General features: G+C 49.4%; 1 protein-coding gene and 1 non-coding gene across 5 annotated transcripts in view; one reads left to right on the top strand and one right to left on the bottom strand.

Moving 5' to 3' along the window:
* PDE10A (phosphodiesterase 10A) overlaps positions 1 to 17,778 on the top strand; it is a 595,277-nt gene that overhangs the window by 320,118 nt on the left and 257,381 nt on the right. The gene's annotated exons all lie outside the window — the stretch shown is intronic.
* On the bottom strand, positions 7,816 to 7,888 carry TRNAK-CUU (transfer RNA lysine (anticodon CUU)). Its single transcript has one exon. It is a non-coding gene; the product is annotated as a tRNA-Lys (tRNA).

Raw genomic sequence — 17,778 nt, 5'->3', positions numbered from 1 at the left:
CGTGGCCCTGGTGTCCTTGTGCGAGGGTGACCTGGGGCTCCAGTGCAGGCATGGCCCCGGGGTCCCCGTGCAAGGGTGGCCCTGGGGTCCCTGTGCGAGGGCGGCCGTGGCCCCAGTGCGAGCGTGGCCCCGGGGGTCCCTGTGCAAGGGTGGCTTGGGGCTCCAGTGCAAGTGTGGCCCCAGGGTCCCTGTGCGACTGTGGCCCCGGGGGTCCCTGTGCAGGGGTGGCCTGGGGCTCCAGTGGGAGTGTGGCCCCGGGGTCCCTGTGCAGGGGTGACCTGGGGGCTCCAGTGGGAGTGTGGCCCCGGGGTCCCTGTGCAGGGGTGACCTGGGGGCTCCAGTGCGAGTGTGGCCCCGGGGTCCCTGTGCAGGGGTGGCTTGGGAGCTCCAGTGAGAGCGTGGCCCCGGGGTCCCTATGCAGGGGTGACCTGGGGGCTCCAGTGTGAGTGTGGCCCCGGGGTCCCTGTGCGATGGTGGCCATGGCCCCAGAGCGAGCGTGGCCCCGGGGTCCCTGTTCCAGGGTGGCTGTGGCCCCAGGGTCCCTGTGCAAGGGTGGCCCGGGGGCTCTAGTGCGAGCATGTCCCCGGGGTTCCTGTGCAAGGGTGGCCCGGGGGCTCTAGTGCGAGCATGGCCCCGGGGTCCCTGTGCAGGGGTGACCTGGGGGCTCCAGTGCGTGTGTGGCCCCGGGGCCCCTGTGCACTGTGAGGTCCTGCGGGCAGAGCTGGAGGAGTCCAGCCCAGACGGCTGTAGGTCGTGGTGGCTTCCCCCGTAGGGGGTGTGGAATGACACGGTGGCCGTTGTGAATGGTGACCTACTGGGAGCCAAAGACACAGAAGACTGTGTCCCAGGAGCAGAAGGAAGAGCCATGGGAGGCCGGAGTGGGGGTTGAGGCAGAGAGGGGGAGAAACGCATCAGAACCGGACCCACCCGCGTGGGAAGGGGGCACCGGAGAAGTCAGATGCCCCCGAGGTCAAGTACATGAGCACAGCCCCGGGGGGGGCAGACACGGAGGCCCGTTTTTGGGGGGTGAAGAGTCAGCGGAGACGAAGGCACAGGGCCCTCGAAGTCCTGAGGGCAGGAAAGGGGAGAGCGAGCCCCCTGGCCTCAGGCCTCACCCCGGCCGGGAGCGGAGAGCTGGCTTTTCTGCAGGTGGGACGGACGCGACAATGTTACTGCCGAGGAGTTTGAAGAAAGGAGAAGGAACAGAGCAAGCCTGAGAGGAGGCGCGGAATGGAAGCGGGACACTGGTAGCTGCCTCTTCCCAGGTCGAGAGCTGCGGGAGGAGGCGTGGGTGCCGCGGGGCGTCAGGTGCAGGGGGGGCGGGAAACCGACAGGAGATGAGCCGCCCGGAGGGTCCCCGCGGGGCCCCTGGCTGGACAGTCCGCCCGGGAGGGGGGTGACAGAGCTGTTTAGGAGGAAGGTCCTGGGACTCCCGCTGGCCCAGTGACCGCGTGCGGAGAGAATTGCGGGAGTAAATGCACACGCTCGGTCCAGGCGCAAATACGCGGAACTATGAAGTGTGGACACTTTGGAGCTCTCAGTGCAAGTCCTGATGACGACTGCCCAGCAGGAAGAAGTTGGAGGAGGGGGGTCCTGCGGGTGGAAAGGTGTGGGGTGCCTGGAGCTGAGGGAGGGAAAGGTGCCCCAGAGATGGAAGGGCCTAGACAGAGGCCCAGGGGCGCAGGGTGGTGTGGTGCGAGGGCTTGACGCAGAGGAGAAGTGGGAGATCAAGCTGGCGTGACAGACTGGGCAAAGGCCGTCCAGTCTTCGTGTGGGGGTCACCCCGTGCTTATACCAGGGACGGGGTGGGAGGCGCCCAAGACCACCGTGTCATGCGGTCACCACGTAACAGGCAAATGTTCATCCAGCGTCTGTGTTCCCGTCGCTGTCCTACTCACTGGCGAAAACTGCATCTGCACAGAGCTCCTCCCTGCCTTCGGGGAGCTGCTGTCTAACACGGGGTCCGGGCAAGATCGGAAGCAATTATGACACCTTCTGGGCAGGGACCATTGGAGAGGGGTGCGCAGGTGAGAGAACGCTCTTTAACGGCATCATCGCCCACGGGACGAAGCTCTCTGTGCTGTGAGTCCCTCTCTGCCTCTACCTCGTCTCCCCTCCACTTCCTACAGGCCCAGACATCTCGGGGGCGGGGCGGAGGGGGGGGTGGCTCCGTCCAGTGGCCATCCGCAGGCCTCCCGGAATCCCCTCCTCGGTGTCCCCACCCCTCACCCCGCATTGCCGGGGACTTGTACTTTTCCACTTAGTGTTTGTCTCCCTGCCTTCCCGTGGGCAGGGAGCATGTTTCATTCATTCTCTTAACCTCAATGCCTAGTACATTGCCAAGCAATTAGACAATAGGTCTAATGAATAAGCAAGCGAAGGTGTTTAGGTGGGAGAGTGTGATCAAAATGGTCCTTTAAGAATGTTAATTTCCCCAAAAGGAAGGCAGTAATGAAATAAGTAATGTGGTTGTCCAGTTGTAGCATAACTTGAAGCATCATCTGATTCACTTTTTTTTCCCTATATCGTCCAAATACGCTCTTTGGCACCAATGACCGGGGCTTCTGAGTTACAGAGAACACAGCGTGTTCCTGCACCAGGGCCACCGGGGCGGTGAGCTCAGCACGAGCTGATGGGAAGGAGGGGGACGTGTGTGCAGAGCATTCTGGATGCCTCTGTTTTATTTCCTGAGGCAGTGATAAAAAGCTTTTTACTTCGACAGAAACATTTTCCACGCTAGCAAAGAGAAAGGGTTGCTTATGAAGTGCTGAAACAATGCCATGTGCTGGATATCATGAATTATTTATAAAACCGCAAGCACATTTGGACTTTTAAGAGTTGGTAAGTCCTGTGCGAGAAGCCATTTTGCACGAAGAGCAGGTCAGTCCGCCGGCAAAAAGCATCAGGAGTGTGTGGAATTCGAATCGAACGTATTTGTACGTGACGTAATTACGTGTTTCTGTGTTAATAGTTCCGGCAGCTTCCAAAATAAACATTTAAAACGATATCCACAAGGCTTGATTGCCATGGCTCCCTAGAGTTGGTAATTGCGTATTTTATCATTGCTGTGAGGAGTCTATCCATTTTCAGAGTTTCTTTTTGTCCCAAGACCAGAAGTTTACTCTCAGAAACGTTCTTGTCTCATTGGTCATCGTGCCTTTTCGGGATAATACTCTTTGCGTCTCATGATTAAACCTATCCAATTATTTTAAGGCAGATTAAGGAAAGACCTCGTTTTAAAACCTCAGCAATTAAAACAATGTGGTAGTGACATGTGACTAGATAAACCAGTGCAACAGAATAGAAAACTCTTAAAACAGACCCAGACACATAAAGGAATTTAGACTATTTTAAAGTGTCATCTTTCTACAAGGAGTAAAAATAGACTATTGAATAAAATGGTTTGGGGACAACTAGGAAGTCATGTAGAAAAAACCAAAATTGTCCATTCTGGAAAGAAGCATTATTAACCTCTCGTCTCGCAGCGTAGGGCTGACTCCTTTGATACACAACGAACTCCAGGAAATGGTTAAGTGAAAGAAGTGAAAGAAAGTAAAAGAACCTAATAAAAAATAGTCAAAGGACACGAACAGATAGTTCCTAGGGAGAGAAATAAACGGCCATGTGAAAAATGAAATGATGTGGGGCGCCTGGGTGGCTCGGTCGGTTAAGCGTCCGACTTCGGCTCAGGTCATGATCTCACGGTCTGTGAGTTCGAGCCCCGCGTCGGGGTCTGTGCTGACCGATCAGAGCCTGCAGCCTGTTTCAGATTCTGTGTGTCCCTCTCTCTCCGCCCCTCCCCTGTTCATGCTCTGTCTCTCTCTGTCTCAAAAGTAAATAAACGATAAAAAAAAAAAAAAATGAAACGATGTTCAACCTCATAATGATAAACTACATGCAATTTAAAATAACACCATGGTACCATTTTCACCTGTCAGATTTGCAAAGATTAATAAACTTTATAATACCCGTTGGCAAGTCTAGTATTCCCCTACATTCCTGGTGGGAGTATTGGTTGGAACAGCCTTCGCAGCGGGCAATTTGGCCGTATCGATCGGTATTAAAAATGCATGTACCCACCGAACCAATAATTCTCCTGGGAACTTATCATTCAGGTACATTCACACATGGGCACAATGACTTAGCGAGGTATGAAAACATCGCAGCATCATTTTGAAAGAGAGTATCGGAAACCACATAACGATCTATCCGCAGGGGCTTGGCTAAATGAAATTTGCCGCAGAGACACAAATATACTAAGGATCTTCCGGGTACGTTGCTATAGGAAAGAAGGAAAATGTGTAAGCGCGCACGTACACATTCCCGTGTTAGGCCGGGCGGTGAAAGTGGACCCTTGTCTATTTGTAAATTGCCTGTGGAAACTGGGTAGAAACTCAGGGAAGCGTTGACCCCACCCCTGCTCGGCGTGGATGGCAGTGGGGACCAGGACTAACATCATTTACTCTCAACTCAAAAATTAAACTTCCAAGTAAGAATTCACTGAAATGCCAGTTAACCGCCAGTCGCCCTGCTCTGTGGTTGATCCTGTCTTCCCTTGTTGCTGTGTTTTCTATCATCTTCCTACTGAGATCACAGTTTGCTTTTTCAGCCCCTGAACTCTGTTCACTTGACTTCTGTCTTCCTCTAGCCTCCCACGTATTTCTACGCGAGAGCCCCAAATGTCAGACCGTGAATATTAAAAAAACCAAACCAAACCAAACCATGGGCATCAGGACCCCTGGTCCGGTCAGCTCTGTGTGTCCGTCATGCACCGACCTGAAAACGGAAAAAGAAAAAACCCCACTTCTATTTTAACGTACTTTCCGACTCTGATACAGTCTGTGGCTCACAGTTAAGATACGAAGTTTTGTGGAGGCCCCTGGAGAGCTTCCCAGCCAGCTTCATCTGGTCGAAATCGCTACGTGTTGGCAGGAACCCCAGTGTCTTCCCTGTGGAGGCGTGGGTTTCGCATTCGGAGTCTCTTGCAGTGAATGGAAGCGGAGGCTCGCGTCGTCTTCTCACTCGGCACCAGTCCGCAGAGGCCACGGTGGCTTCTTATGATCCTGTCTAGCGTCGCAGGGATGGGGCTTTTCATCCAGGGCAGGGACAGCATGAACTTGAGCCGGGCTCATGTGGGAGCCGCTCCGGGCAGACCAGATGAAAGGCAGTCCTTGACCTCCGAAACCCTTCCTCGGGCTGGGCCTTTGGTGGTGGGACTGAATGCTTCAGACCCTCCCGTTTCGTCCCTTCCCCGATTTTATTCCGAGTTTCAAGTTAACACTCACCGTTTTAAGTCTCTAAGTGGGTTTCTTCCTTCCTCCCTGGTTTGGATTCCAGCCCTGCCTGTTTTCCTGTGTTCTGCTTTCTACTGCTGACATTTTCTTTGTCTTATCACTTAATATTATTTCCTCCCAGTCCAGCCATTGGTTTTGTTTTAGCTGCTACTTCCTTCCTAGTTACTGGATTCTGTGAAAACCCTTTCCTAACCTTAAATGTCGGCCTTCTCCCCTCCCAAACTTTTCTGGCCCGTATATTCATGCTCCCGGGGTCTCTCCGTGCCCCACACCCTAAGCCTTGCAGATGTACAGCTCATCAGCTTTGCACCGCTTTAGGCCTCTTTCTGGAAGGCGCTGTTTTCTCCAGAGCAGCCTGGGGTGTTCAGGGAAAACCCTGATGACCGCGGCTGTCCCCTCACCAGCGTGGGGACAGGGATGGGTGGGGAAAGGATTGAGCCGTGCGGATGCCTTCAGGGACTTGTTCAGATCACTGGGAAAGTCCTTATGTTACAGTCAGCCCCTATTAATGTGCGTGCTCTGGTTGAATGGAGTCTCTCATGCGATTCTGCTATAGCTGTAGAGTTTTGGCACCTTCTGTGTTTCGTAACTGTTCTGTTCTTTTTATCAAATGGGCCATCGTTTGGAAATCTGTCATTTTTTCTTCCTCCGTGATTTTGTTAATTGTCTTTGTGTCGCGTTGGAACCTTGCAGAACGCATCCTCGCCAAATCTTTGCGATTTGGAATTAGTATGACGACTTGTTATCTGGGTGCAGTCTGGCGGGAAGTACCTCGTGTCGCTAATACAGTGAGCCACTGAGTGCGGGCTTTCGGGATGAGCTCGACCTTTTACAAATGCCTTTCGTTGTCAGGTGGAAACAAACCTCGCAGAGGAGGTGCGTCTGTAGAAAGAGACACCGACGGTCTACTCTTGTTCGTTTTTTTTGTTTTCTTTACCGACACAGTGTCGGCCCTTGTTGATGTGTCTCAGTCCCTTGGTGCTGGCAGCTTCTCGGTAAGAAACAGATGTTTTAGAGGTGGGTGTGCGTCTCTGGGGGCGCCTGGGGGGCTCAGTCGGCGAAGCGTCCGTCCGACTCTTGGTTTCATTGATCTCGCCCTTCGTGAGTTCAAGCCCCGCGTCGGGTTCGTGCTGGCAGCGTGGAGCCTGCTGGGGATCCTCTCTCTTGCTGTCTCTTTCTCTGCCTGTCCCTGACTCATGCTGCCTCTGTCTCTCTCGAAATGAATAAATAAACTTAAAAAATTAAAAAAAAATAAAAGTGGGTATACATCTCTATTTGTTAGGCGGTTACCAAGGACCTGGGGTAGGACAAGCCCTCAGTGGACTGTCATATGACGCATTGGGGATGAAATGACATAACGTCAAGTATTAACAGTAGTGCCTTGGACAGAGTAAATGCCGGAGCACGTGGGCCATCGTCACCGCCTGGGACTCTGAGTGAGCCCCGGGAGACAGCCTTTCTCGGGAGGGTGGCATGGCCGCCCCCCACGAGGACCTTTGCAGGTGGCAGGGAGATGGAGCAGAGGGCACCCAAAGCATCCAGTTGGCTGCGGAAGGCGTTTCTTTATAGTGACAGGAAGCACAGCTTCTGGAAACACTGATACCAGGAAGTGGCTGGAGTCTGAGACCCGTTCCCCTTTCTTGGCAAAGAATTAAAGGGCAATGTGTTGAAAATAAAAGGGAAGAATTTCTGGAAAGAGAAAGAACTCGGAAAAAAAAAAAAAAAGTGATTGTCATTAGAATTCTTCCATTTAGGGGAATCTAGTTTTTGAGCTGCTGTTATAGTCGTTTTTCCCCATTTATGGATCTCCTGCACCCCCAGCAGATGTGACCTCTGTTCTCTTGGGTGTCTGGATTGTTCACATTCCCTTGGCCTGACTGCAGAGGAATGCTTCCAGGGGGCCTCCCTGCTGCTTGAGGTTGGGGTGGGGGGGGGGGGGGGGGGGAGCTCTGCAGCCCGGGAAAGGCTCAGGTGAGGTGTGTGCCTTGAGAAGATGTGTCTCACATCTCTGGGCCGTTATCCACACTCACACTCAGTTTGTATGGTTTAGCTTTTTTCTTTGCGACTGGTTATTTACTTCAGGGTTTTGTAGATTGGTGGTCTGTATTCTTTTTTTTTTTTTTTTAATGTTTATTTGAGAGACAGAGACTTTGCGCACATGAGCAGGGGAGGGGCGGGGAGGGGGGGAAGGACAGAGGATTCAAAGCAGGCTCTGCGCTGACGGCAGAGAGCCCCACGCAGGGCTTGAACTCATGAACCGCGAGCTCATGACCTGAGCCAAAGTCACACGCTTAAGGGACAGAGCCACCCAGGCGCCCCTGTTGGTCTGTATTCTTAGCTAACTACATGAGTGCTCTTATTCCTATCTGTGTATTCCATTTTTCTTCTGGAATTTAATTCCAAAATTAAATTCCGGAAAGGTAAGAAGGTACCCGTTAGCCATGGTCTCCTTGAGGGTGAATTTTGAGTCTACGTGTTATTTTATTATCTTTTGAAAGATTTTGTTTTGAAATAATCTCCACACCCAACGTGGGGCTCGAACTCACAACCCTGGGATCAAGAGTCCCACGCTCTACCGACTGAGCCAGCCGGGAGCCCTGTGAGTCTACATTTTAGACACCTTTAAAAAACATTCTACAGGGGCACCTGGGTGGCTCAGTCCGTTAAACGTCTGACTCTTGGTTTCAGCTCAGGTCAGGATCTCACGGTTCGGGTTCGTGAGTTTGTGAGTTCGAGCCCTACATCGGGCTCCACTGACAGCGTAGAGTCTGCTTGGGGTTCTCTCCCTCCCTCTCTCCCTGCACCTCCCCAACTCACGCACACATGTTCCTTCTCTCTGAATAAATAAATAAACTTAAATCTGGTTTGCATTTATCTGAAACCTATTATTACAGTATTTTAATTTAAAACTTCACAAGTAATTTGAGGAATTACACTTTTATCTGTCATGATATTTTGGAATCCTTTAATACTATGGAGTGGGCAAATACATTTGAAAAAAAAAAAAGTTAATGTAATTGGCTTCTGCTTTTCAGCAGGTAACAGTTCGTAAGCATTAAAAGAAATTCCAGACGGGCATTCAACTATGCCGCCTGGTGAGTGTGCCCTTCCTTCCTTCTGTTCTTCGCACGGAGCACCTGGGCGGTGATGCCCCTGTCCTGATACCAAAACTGATGGCCAGTTCATCTCTCTGTCCCTGACATCGGGAGCTTGAGGTTTGCTGTCTGTGTATCTCAGATGACTACCGAGTGTAGACTGAATGAGGGGTCCCCAAGAAGCAGTGTGGGACACTAGAAGCCTGGATTTTGGAGTACAGTTTGGGCTCGGATGTCAACTCTGCTTAATTCCCCAGATTGCCAGTTGCCTGCTCTGTAAAATGGGTGCTCAGTAGATGTTAGTTTCCCCCAATACTCTTCCTCCGGAGGAGAAATAACACATCTCTTGTAAGGCCTCCTACCTCGGAGTTTTCTTAAATTGAAGACATTTTACTTCTGTAAAATTTTTGTTTTGATTCCAAGTACGAGAAGCCCAGGTTAGGTTTTTAGTATGAAAACCAGAAGCGAGCACAGAGCGGTTTTCAGAAATGCTTAACACATTGCTTCTGGTTTTCAGAGGAAACTGACTCTGTGACAGGGTCCGCAGGGAACGTCCTTGCGGCCCCGCGTCCTGCTCGCCGGCCTGTGCACCAGGCTGGCCCGCTTTCCAGAGAAGACCTCGCTCCTGTTTTAGGGTTTGACCTGCTGCTTAGCTCGCTGGGCGATGTTGCCTTCCTTTCCCGACTTGCTGAGGAGTGTCCTGGGAGTGTCCTCGGGTGGAAGAATCTGGGGATCTTTGTAGGCGTGCCTGGGGCTTGTTCTGGGTGGAGGTTCGTGCTGGGCTGGTGTCCGTGTCCGTGAACTGCTCACGAGCTCCGACGATGGCGCCTCTGGGTTTCCCCGGACGTGAGTGTGGCCGCGTGTCTGTTTCAGAGCCCTAGGCTGCGCTCCTTCTCTTCATCCCTCAGTTTCCCCAAAGAGAGCTTTGGAAGAATTCCAGTTTCTTTGGTGTTCCCCGAAAGCAGACCTTGGGATTAGGGCGGGTGATTTATTTGAGAGGTGATTCCAGTAGGAGGGAGGGGGCAGCTACGGGAGGGTCCCAGACCGGAGTTGCGGCCACCAGAAGGTGACTTAATTGCATTGAGATGTGGGCAGCAAAGGGCTGGATCCTGGCAGGGACTCCTTCCTCCCAGGTCAAGTGTGTGGGGCTGGGGGGCGTTCACCCCTGGCCTCCTCTGGCTGGGGGAGGGCTGTTTTGGGGAGGACCAGCCCTGCACTTCCAGACTCTTCTTGCCGGAGGGCCACGCGAGCTCTCCTAAAGTGGGGAGGCTCAGGGTTTGCACCCGAGGGAGCCGCGGACGCCGCAGGTGACTGTCCCCTCGCCTGTAGCAAGCCCCGCTGCTGGGCAGTCATCAGGAGAGGCCTGGGGGCAGGGGACCTGGCTTCTGCTGCTAAGACGACACACAGAGGAGACCCAGTTTACTGCCTTCATTCCATTCGTAGAGTCTGAGGCAGATGGTTTTTTAAGAAGTATTAATTCAAGTTCCAAGAGTTTTCTTCAGATCGATAGAATTCCAAACAGTTGTGCTCTGTATGTTCTACATACATACGATGTCTGTTTGTTTTAATATTTATTTATTTATTTATTTATTTTTGGGGGAGAGAGCGCGCGCACAGAGCCGGGGAGGGTCAGAGAGAGAGGGAGACACAGAATCGGAAGCAGGCTCCAGGCTCCGAGCTGTCAGCACCGACGTGAGGCTCGAACTCACGAACTGTGAGATCATGACCTGAGCCGAAGTCGGACGCTTCACAGACTGAGCCACCCAGGCGCCCCTTATAGACGATGTTTCAAGGTGACAATTCGTTTATCTAGCGGCAAGGCATTTCAGTATCAAAGAAAGGTTGACTAGGGACACCTGGGTGGCTCAGTCAGTTAAGCAGCTGACTCTTGATCTCCGCTCAAGTCATGATCTCACAGTTCCTGAGTTCGAGCCCCACTTTGGGTTCTGGGCTGACAGCTTGGAGTCTGGAGCCTGCTTGGGATATTCTCTCTCGCTCTCGCTCTCACTCTCCCCCTTCCGCCCCTCTCTAAATTAAATAAACATAAAAATAAATTTTTTTAAAAAAAGAAAGTTTGATTTATATTCTTGTAAGCTATATGGGAAGGAACATGGACATGACACATTTTGAAAAGGATTTTAGCAAGTTTGAGAACAGAAAAGGTTTTCCAATTAACACTCCGTTAGAGAGAATGTTAAATGAATCAGAACGTTCTATTCAGAGAGCATTCAGATTATCAAGTTTCCACATTTTCGGGTTCCTAGTCCTCAGCCTTTACAAGTGATCGTTCTAAATAATATTTCAAAATTGTAGGGAGTGTAGCTTTACTTAAAAATTTGGCACAGATGGGATTTAGTTTAGTAAAGTATATCATTGCTTTTTTCTGAATCAGGTTATATACAGCATTGATTAAATTATTAATCAGTGCTATTGTTCACAAGTATGGTGACTGCATAAGCCTCATGATAAAGAGACTACTTTAAAATAAATACTAAATCAGGACGCCTGGGTGGCTCAGTTGGTTAACCGTCCGATTTCGGTTCAGGTCATGATCTCGCGGGTGTCATAAGGGCAGCATTTTCACGAAAAAGGAACTTTGGGGCTTTCTGCATAGAATTTGTATCCATGGTTCTCTCTTTTAGTGTCTTGTGGTCCTAAGTCACTTTACGAAGAATAAGGTAGAAATCAAGAGACACATACAAATATATATGCAGTCATCTCTGAGAACCGTAGGACGTTCGTGCGCTTTCTTTTGGCGGAATGCTTTACTTTTTGTGTGGACGGTGAAACTGCTCGGAGAGAGGATATTGACTGCCGTGTCCTGTTTTGTGGATTACTAGGTTAATGCTCACAGAGGTCGGTGGCGGTGTGCTCAGAGTGGCCAGTTTTCTCAAGGAATCCCTGTGTCTCATGCATTCTTGTGTCTTTCCTTTTTTTTTTTTTCCCCCAAAGTGTTGATTAGTGATCCTAGTGGAGATTTGGATAATGTGGCCTTACTTATGATTTAGATACGTTAGAATGATTTTAGCAGGGGTCCTGTGCTGAGCGTGTATAACATGTTGTATGTATGACGTACGACAGTGTATCACGAGGTGTTAGAATACACCATTGTCGAGGAACGCCTGCCTGTGGGCTAATGAATGAATCGTGTAATGGCTACATTACAGAGGGAGAACCACTGGGGCCTCCCTTCATATGTATGATGCCCAGGGATAAACGCAGCAGATGGGGATACTGGGAATGCCCTTCACCTAGAGGAGATGATGGGGATGTTCCAGGGTTATGGGATTTCTTGAAATGGGAATTCTTTTTTTTTTTTTTTTTTTTTTAAGTGTATTTATTTTGGGATAGAAGGAACACAAGCAGGTTAAGGGGCAGAGAGAAGGAGAGACAGAATCCGAAGCAGGCTCCGCGCCATCAACGCAGAGCCCGACGTGGGGCTCGAACTCACAAACCGTGAGATCGTGACCTGAGCCGAAATCAAGAGCCGGACGCTTAACCGACTGAGCCACCCAGGCGCCCCTGGTGCACCCACTTTTGAGAGCGGACTTGGGCAAAGATTACTGTAGAGAAATGAATTTCTCTATGCTCAACGTTCGTGTTGACCCTTTTCAAACTGAATTTGCCTGAGAATGCTGCCGAACAGCAGGTCTGCTGGCTCTCCCTGTCTGTTTCACGCGTGCTCCTCTCCCATTTCCAAAAGAAGAAAAAGACTCTTTCCTACCCAGAACCTCACTGTGGTCCGCTGTCCCAGCGTGCACGTTTGGGGGATGAAGCCAGGGTGCCGTCTCAGAAGGCTCTGTGGGTGAGAATCCAGGCAGAGCAAACCAAGGAGGGCTTCGGCGGGTGAGGCCGAATGTATTTCGTCAGGGTTACGAACTGCAAGGCCCCCGTGTTTCCATCCGTCCGTCCGTCCGTCCATCCACCCATCCACCCATCCATCCATCCATCCATCCATCCATCTTTGAGTTATAATTCAGAAGTGAGACCTTGTCACGGGGTTGCAAGTGAGAACCTTTCCAGACAGAAATCAGGTCTGACCTCATTGAAGATTAGCTTTCTGGTGAAGTTCTGCAGTAGACCTTAACTGAATGAACTATGCCTCACCTCCAAGGTTTTGACAAAAATACGTATAGAGCGTATTTGCTGTAAAAAAATATATACATATATACATATTTGCACGTATTTAAACTTGTGATAAACGTGTTTGTATGTCTTGGGAGCCTACCAAATGTTTTGGAAGTTTAGTATGTTGCAAGAGAGGGAGCGCATACTCAGGGGCCCTGGGCCTGAATTAGCGAGTGGGGTGCTGGGATGTGAGTAGATTACTGGGCCAGAGGGCATTCCCCCCACCCAAGGATCTGAAGGCCATAAAGGGCCGCCTATACACTACGGCCTGCAAGACACCAGTGCATCTGGTGGCTGAACCAACGTGGGCAAATGGGATGGAGTCTCCAAGGGAGGACGAGTCAGAGGAGGAGGGGAAGTCTGATCAGCCAGTTTGGTCGCTTGGCAGAAAGTGGGCTGTGGGCCGGAAGGTGTTCTGGCACAGGACCGACAGGTGTGGGGGCCTGAGCTGGCATCTTGGGCCAGTGGTGTCGCGGTTGCTGCCTTCCCCAGGGCCACGGTGACGTGCCACATTCCCCGCCGGGGGAGCAGAGGAAGTGCACGTGGGAGTTTATGATGGCACCCTTGACAGATGGCGGACGAAACCCAGTTCACAGGAGGACATGCCCCTGAAATGGAGGAAGGGGTGGCCCCAGGAGGCAGGTGCTGCTGGCCTGCCTTGCAGGCGACTCAGTAAGCTGGACAGTTCTGCGGATGAAGTTCTGTGGATAACCACGCTTTCCAGATCTGGAAAGATCACCTGTTTTCTGAATTGTTTTCTATCATCCGTGATCTCATTTGGTTCTTAAGACAGTCCAAAGCGGACAAATCATAAGCTAAGTAAGTCCCGGAACCTAAGAGCTTGGCCCCTGCACTGGTCCCACTGAGGCACGGTCCTGGGACCTTGCCTGTGCCCTAGGAAGACGTGGGCTGAGGGAGTGGACGCTGCCTTTGTGCGCCATCACCCGTCGTGAACTCCCCGATCCGGCCTTCCTGGGGCCAGAGTGTTTCCAGGGTAACTCAAGTGTAATTTTAAAGCCCCTGCTTCTAATGATTTTAGTTATTTTGCATAAGAACCTTTGAAAAATGTGTGGTGCCTTTCTTCTATCTTACCTGTCATTGAGCATCAATTATTGTTCTTTTATAACCTAGAAATGCCCTGTAAAGAACTCTTAAGGCTTATAGTTCTCTTTGCCGCTCTAGCGAGCACTTGATACATAATTAAGACAGTTCTGGGGTTTTGCTTACCTTGTTTCCAACTTTTAAGTTTTTTTTTCCCCATTTTTTTTTCTTCCTCTGTGGGTCTGTGTGCATCAGTCACCCTGTGCTGGTGTCCACGTGCTGCCCAGGAAAGCGTGTGTCCCCTCTGTCTCCTAGGCAGCGTGGTGCCCCCTTCCTCTCTGGTCAGGTCGAGCAGAGGACCACATTTGTGGGTAAGCTCTGAGCCCTGCAGATGGGAACCGCGGGGCCAGCCCCTGGAAGAAGAACAGCCCTTCTGACTGTGTGGGCAGCGCTTACGGGAGTAGGGACCTTGGATGGCTGATCGTTATTTTCTGTGTGTGCATTCTTCGTATTTTCTGGTTGGCCGCAGGGCAAAGTAACAGCCCGAGTAAAGGCACTGTACTGACTGGGTGACGTATCTTATTCTCTGCCAAACTTATAAATTATTTTCAATCAGTAATTTTTTATAAACAAATGTATAAACTCTTACACAAGCTGTGTGTGATCTAGATCTGTATCTTAGGTACACCCTTGCACGGTTTATCAAAACTTTGCTGTACGTGTCTGACTTCCAGATATAAGAATGTGATGTCCTTTCAGCCGTTGGGAACGAGAAAGCCTAGAGGGCAGGCAGTGGAGGACCCGTAGAGCTTGGTCGCAGTTAAGAGGGATGTACAGGTTAGTACTTGGGAGTTCTCCTGCGTTTTTACTTTGTTTTCATGCTCTTTACTTTTTCTTTGAGCTAAAGTCATTAGCTGCTTCTCTTCCCATGTTGGAGGGCCGTGAGTAAGCTTGTCTAAATTTGGCAATCCAATTAGTTGATAAAGTGACATGACAGTTTTACTTGTAGTCCTCGTTGGGGGAGGAAAAAATGTTCCTCTGCCCTTCAGGGTTTTTCTAGACGGTCTAAGAATCAAACTGACATGAGGCAGATTAACGGGAGAAAATCAAACAAAAGTTTAAGAACACATAGATCCCCTATATCTGTTGGAGAGACCCAGGAAAATGGAGTTACTTCCCCCAAATGGCCTGAGCTATCACCTTAAATCCCATCTCCAGGTAAAGAGGGAGGATGTTGGGGGTGGGGAGTCAGTTTTGGTGGGGACCAGGTTCCGCTCGGTAAACAAGGGTGTGATTATTATGCGGATTTAAGTCTTGGCCTTCTAGAGATTTAAAGCCTTCCTCCTCTCCCTGGTACTGAGGGAGATACCCTTACAAATGGAGATTTCCCTTATACATGTAAATGTCTCTTGCAATAGGGTGACCTTTCCTTGGTTTTCAGAGCTTTTCTTGTGTTGCTGTTTCTTAAAAGTTAACCAGTTTAGGATAATCTTTGTGCCTGCGAGGCGTAGCTTGGGTAGTGACCTTTACTCCCCTATCACCTTTATTGACCTAGGATGATATAGCTGTACTTATTTGATAAATGATATATGTTTATTGAGTAAATGGTGTATTATGGTTGGCGATTTGAAAATGCTAGAAAACTTTAATACTACCTGTGTAACAATACAGAAACGGGAAGGCATACAAGTTTTAAAGGATTAAGAAAACGCTGGTCAATAAAAACCATCGGAATTTTTTGTGATTTGAAAATCTCCCGGCAACTTAAAAACATTTACAAGATCTAAAAATTTCACGTGGAGTCTGCCTTGCTTGTATCCTGATGGCAACGAGGGACACGCGTGCGTTTTGGAGAACTTCGGTTCACCTGACGCCGCAGAGGTCGTGGTTTACGTCTCCCTTCATGTTTCGTCTTCGTTAATAAGCGCAGTTGAGAAGTGTAACAGGTGCTGCTTCCTGTAAAGATAAAATTCATCTCTTGAGTTCACAGTGGTGCACAGTAAGATAATGAGTAAAAAGTCTAGAGCAGCAAATCTGTCCTCTGAAGGTGTCAGGGCGTCCTGTAAAGAAGGTAAGACGTGGGATCGAATGACCCGGAGCTTGAAGGTCAAACAGTTTGGATGTTAGTTCCTCTGTCTCCTGGTAGGGGGAGTTTCTGAATGTTTCTCTTCTTCTCTCCTCTCGCCCTCCCTCCCTTACGTTTTGGCCCGGATAAAGAGGAAATAATGAACGTGAAAGTGCTTGCTAAACGGTAAACTTCGGCGCGAATGTGATGCATGGTTAGGGCATTGTTACAAAATCAGGGGACACAGAATATAAAAGTTAATAATTCTCATTGTTATATAATGTTTGAGTGGCAAGTGTGTGTTCTGGGTACTGGGAGACTCTAGTTCTCTCTAAGCATAGTACTTAATTTGCCATTGTTGTTCGCATATTCTATTTTAGGTTGCTAGGTAGGCAACTAAATACATACCTTATTATACGGTGTGGGTGTTGTGTGGGTGAATTAACCTTGGGATGACGAACTTAACTTTTACCAATTTTGACTAGTATATATTTAAATGATCAAGTTTTAAGATTTCGTAGTACATGCTTTAAAAATTTTTTGTTTTATTTTTGCATTTATCTGCGTAGCGATGTTAACAACATAGAGAATACAGCATTAATGTTCTCTCCCAGACACTGGTGCAGATCAGCTGATCCGAGCACGCGAGTACGGCTTACGTACTTTCTTTCAGAATGCGCCACAACGGTGGCAATAATGAGTTTAAGGAAATTTTCTTTTCATTTTTTTGATGTGTTTTTTAATAATCTTTGTTTATTTTTGAGAGAGAGAGACAGAGCATGAGTGGAGGTGGGGCAGGAGAGGGAGACACACACACTCCAGGCTCTGAGCTGTCAGTACAGAGCCCGACGCCGGGCTGGAGCTCCGGAATGGCAAGATCATGACCTGAGCCGAAGTTGGATGCTCACCGACTGAGCCACCCAGGTCCCCCATAAGGGAAATTATTTTTCTTTTAAAGCTAGATTTTCTGTGATACAAAAATGACTTGAGCTCTTCCTTCTTAAACTTCCTTCCTTCCTCTTTCCTTCCTCCTTCCTTCTATCTTCCTTCCTTCCTCCCTCCCTCCCTCCTTCCTTTGTTCTTTCCTTCCTTCCTTCTTCCTTCCTTCTAATTTCCTTCCTTCCTCCTTCCTTCCTTCCTCCCTCCCTCCCTCCTTTCTCCTTCCTTCCTTCCTTCCTTCCTTCCTCCCTCCTTTCTCCTTCCTTCTTTCCTTCCTTCCTTCCTTCGTCTTCCTTCCTTCCTTCCTTCCTCCCTCCCTTCCTTCTTTCTTTCCTTCTCCCCTCTTCCTTCCTTCCTTCCTTCCTTGCTCATTCCTTCCTTCCTCCTTCCTTCATTCCTTCTTCCTTCCTTCTTTACTTCCTCCTTCCTTCCTTCCTCCCTCCCTCCTTCCTTCTTTCCTTCATTTCCTTTCTCCTTCTTCCTTCTTTCATTTCCTTCTTCCTTCCTTCCTTTCTCCTTCCTTCCTTCTTCTTTCCATCCTTCCTTCTTCCTTCCTTCCTTTCTTCCTTCCTTCATTCCTTCCTTCCTCCCTCCCTCCCTGCTTGCTTGCTTGCTTCCTTCCTTCCTTCCTTTCTCCTTCCTTCTATCCTTCCTCATTGTTAAAATCCTTTTGCATTTAGCTTTTGTTTTCATTTAGTTTTGACTGCTAAGTGATCAGAATTGTAAAGTGGTTATAAAAAACAGGGGAAGGGTGTTGTGCTGCATTATTAGAATTGTTTCCAAACAGAAAAGAGTAAAATAGTTTTGGGTTTTTTTTGGGAGGGGGCGGGGGGGGGGGGGCAAAAAGTAGGAGGCTTTACACCCAGGCATTTCACATAAGACACAGTCTTGAAGTCTGATTGAACTCCATTTTGAGTTGGGCCCTTTCATCCAGCATCAAGAAATTCTGACCCATTTTTGGCAGCGATGTTACTGACAGCATTTACTAACACCGAGCATGGGACCGGAGAAAGGAGGTGCAGACTGGAATAAGAACCTTATGGGAAACTTGGATTATGGAGAATAGTTGCTAACGAGCATTTTTTTACTTCAAGAGGTAGAGACCAGGCACAGTTGTAGAAATTATTTTTTGGCTGTTAGGCGAAACTCAAGCCAGATTTCGCCTTCTGCTTTGCACCCCCTGCTTTGTTGTAAATATCATTCCCCAGGGAATTCA

Source organism: Panthera uncia (assembly GCF_023721935.1).
Source record: "Panthera uncia isolate 11264 chromosome B2 unlocalized genomic scaffold, Puncia_PCG_1.0 HiC_scaffold_24, whole genome shotgun sequence".
NCBI lineage: Eukaryota > Metazoa > Chordata > Mammalia > Carnivora > Felidae > Panthera > Panthera uncia.
This window is presented reverse-complemented; position numbering and strand designations above follow the sequence as displayed.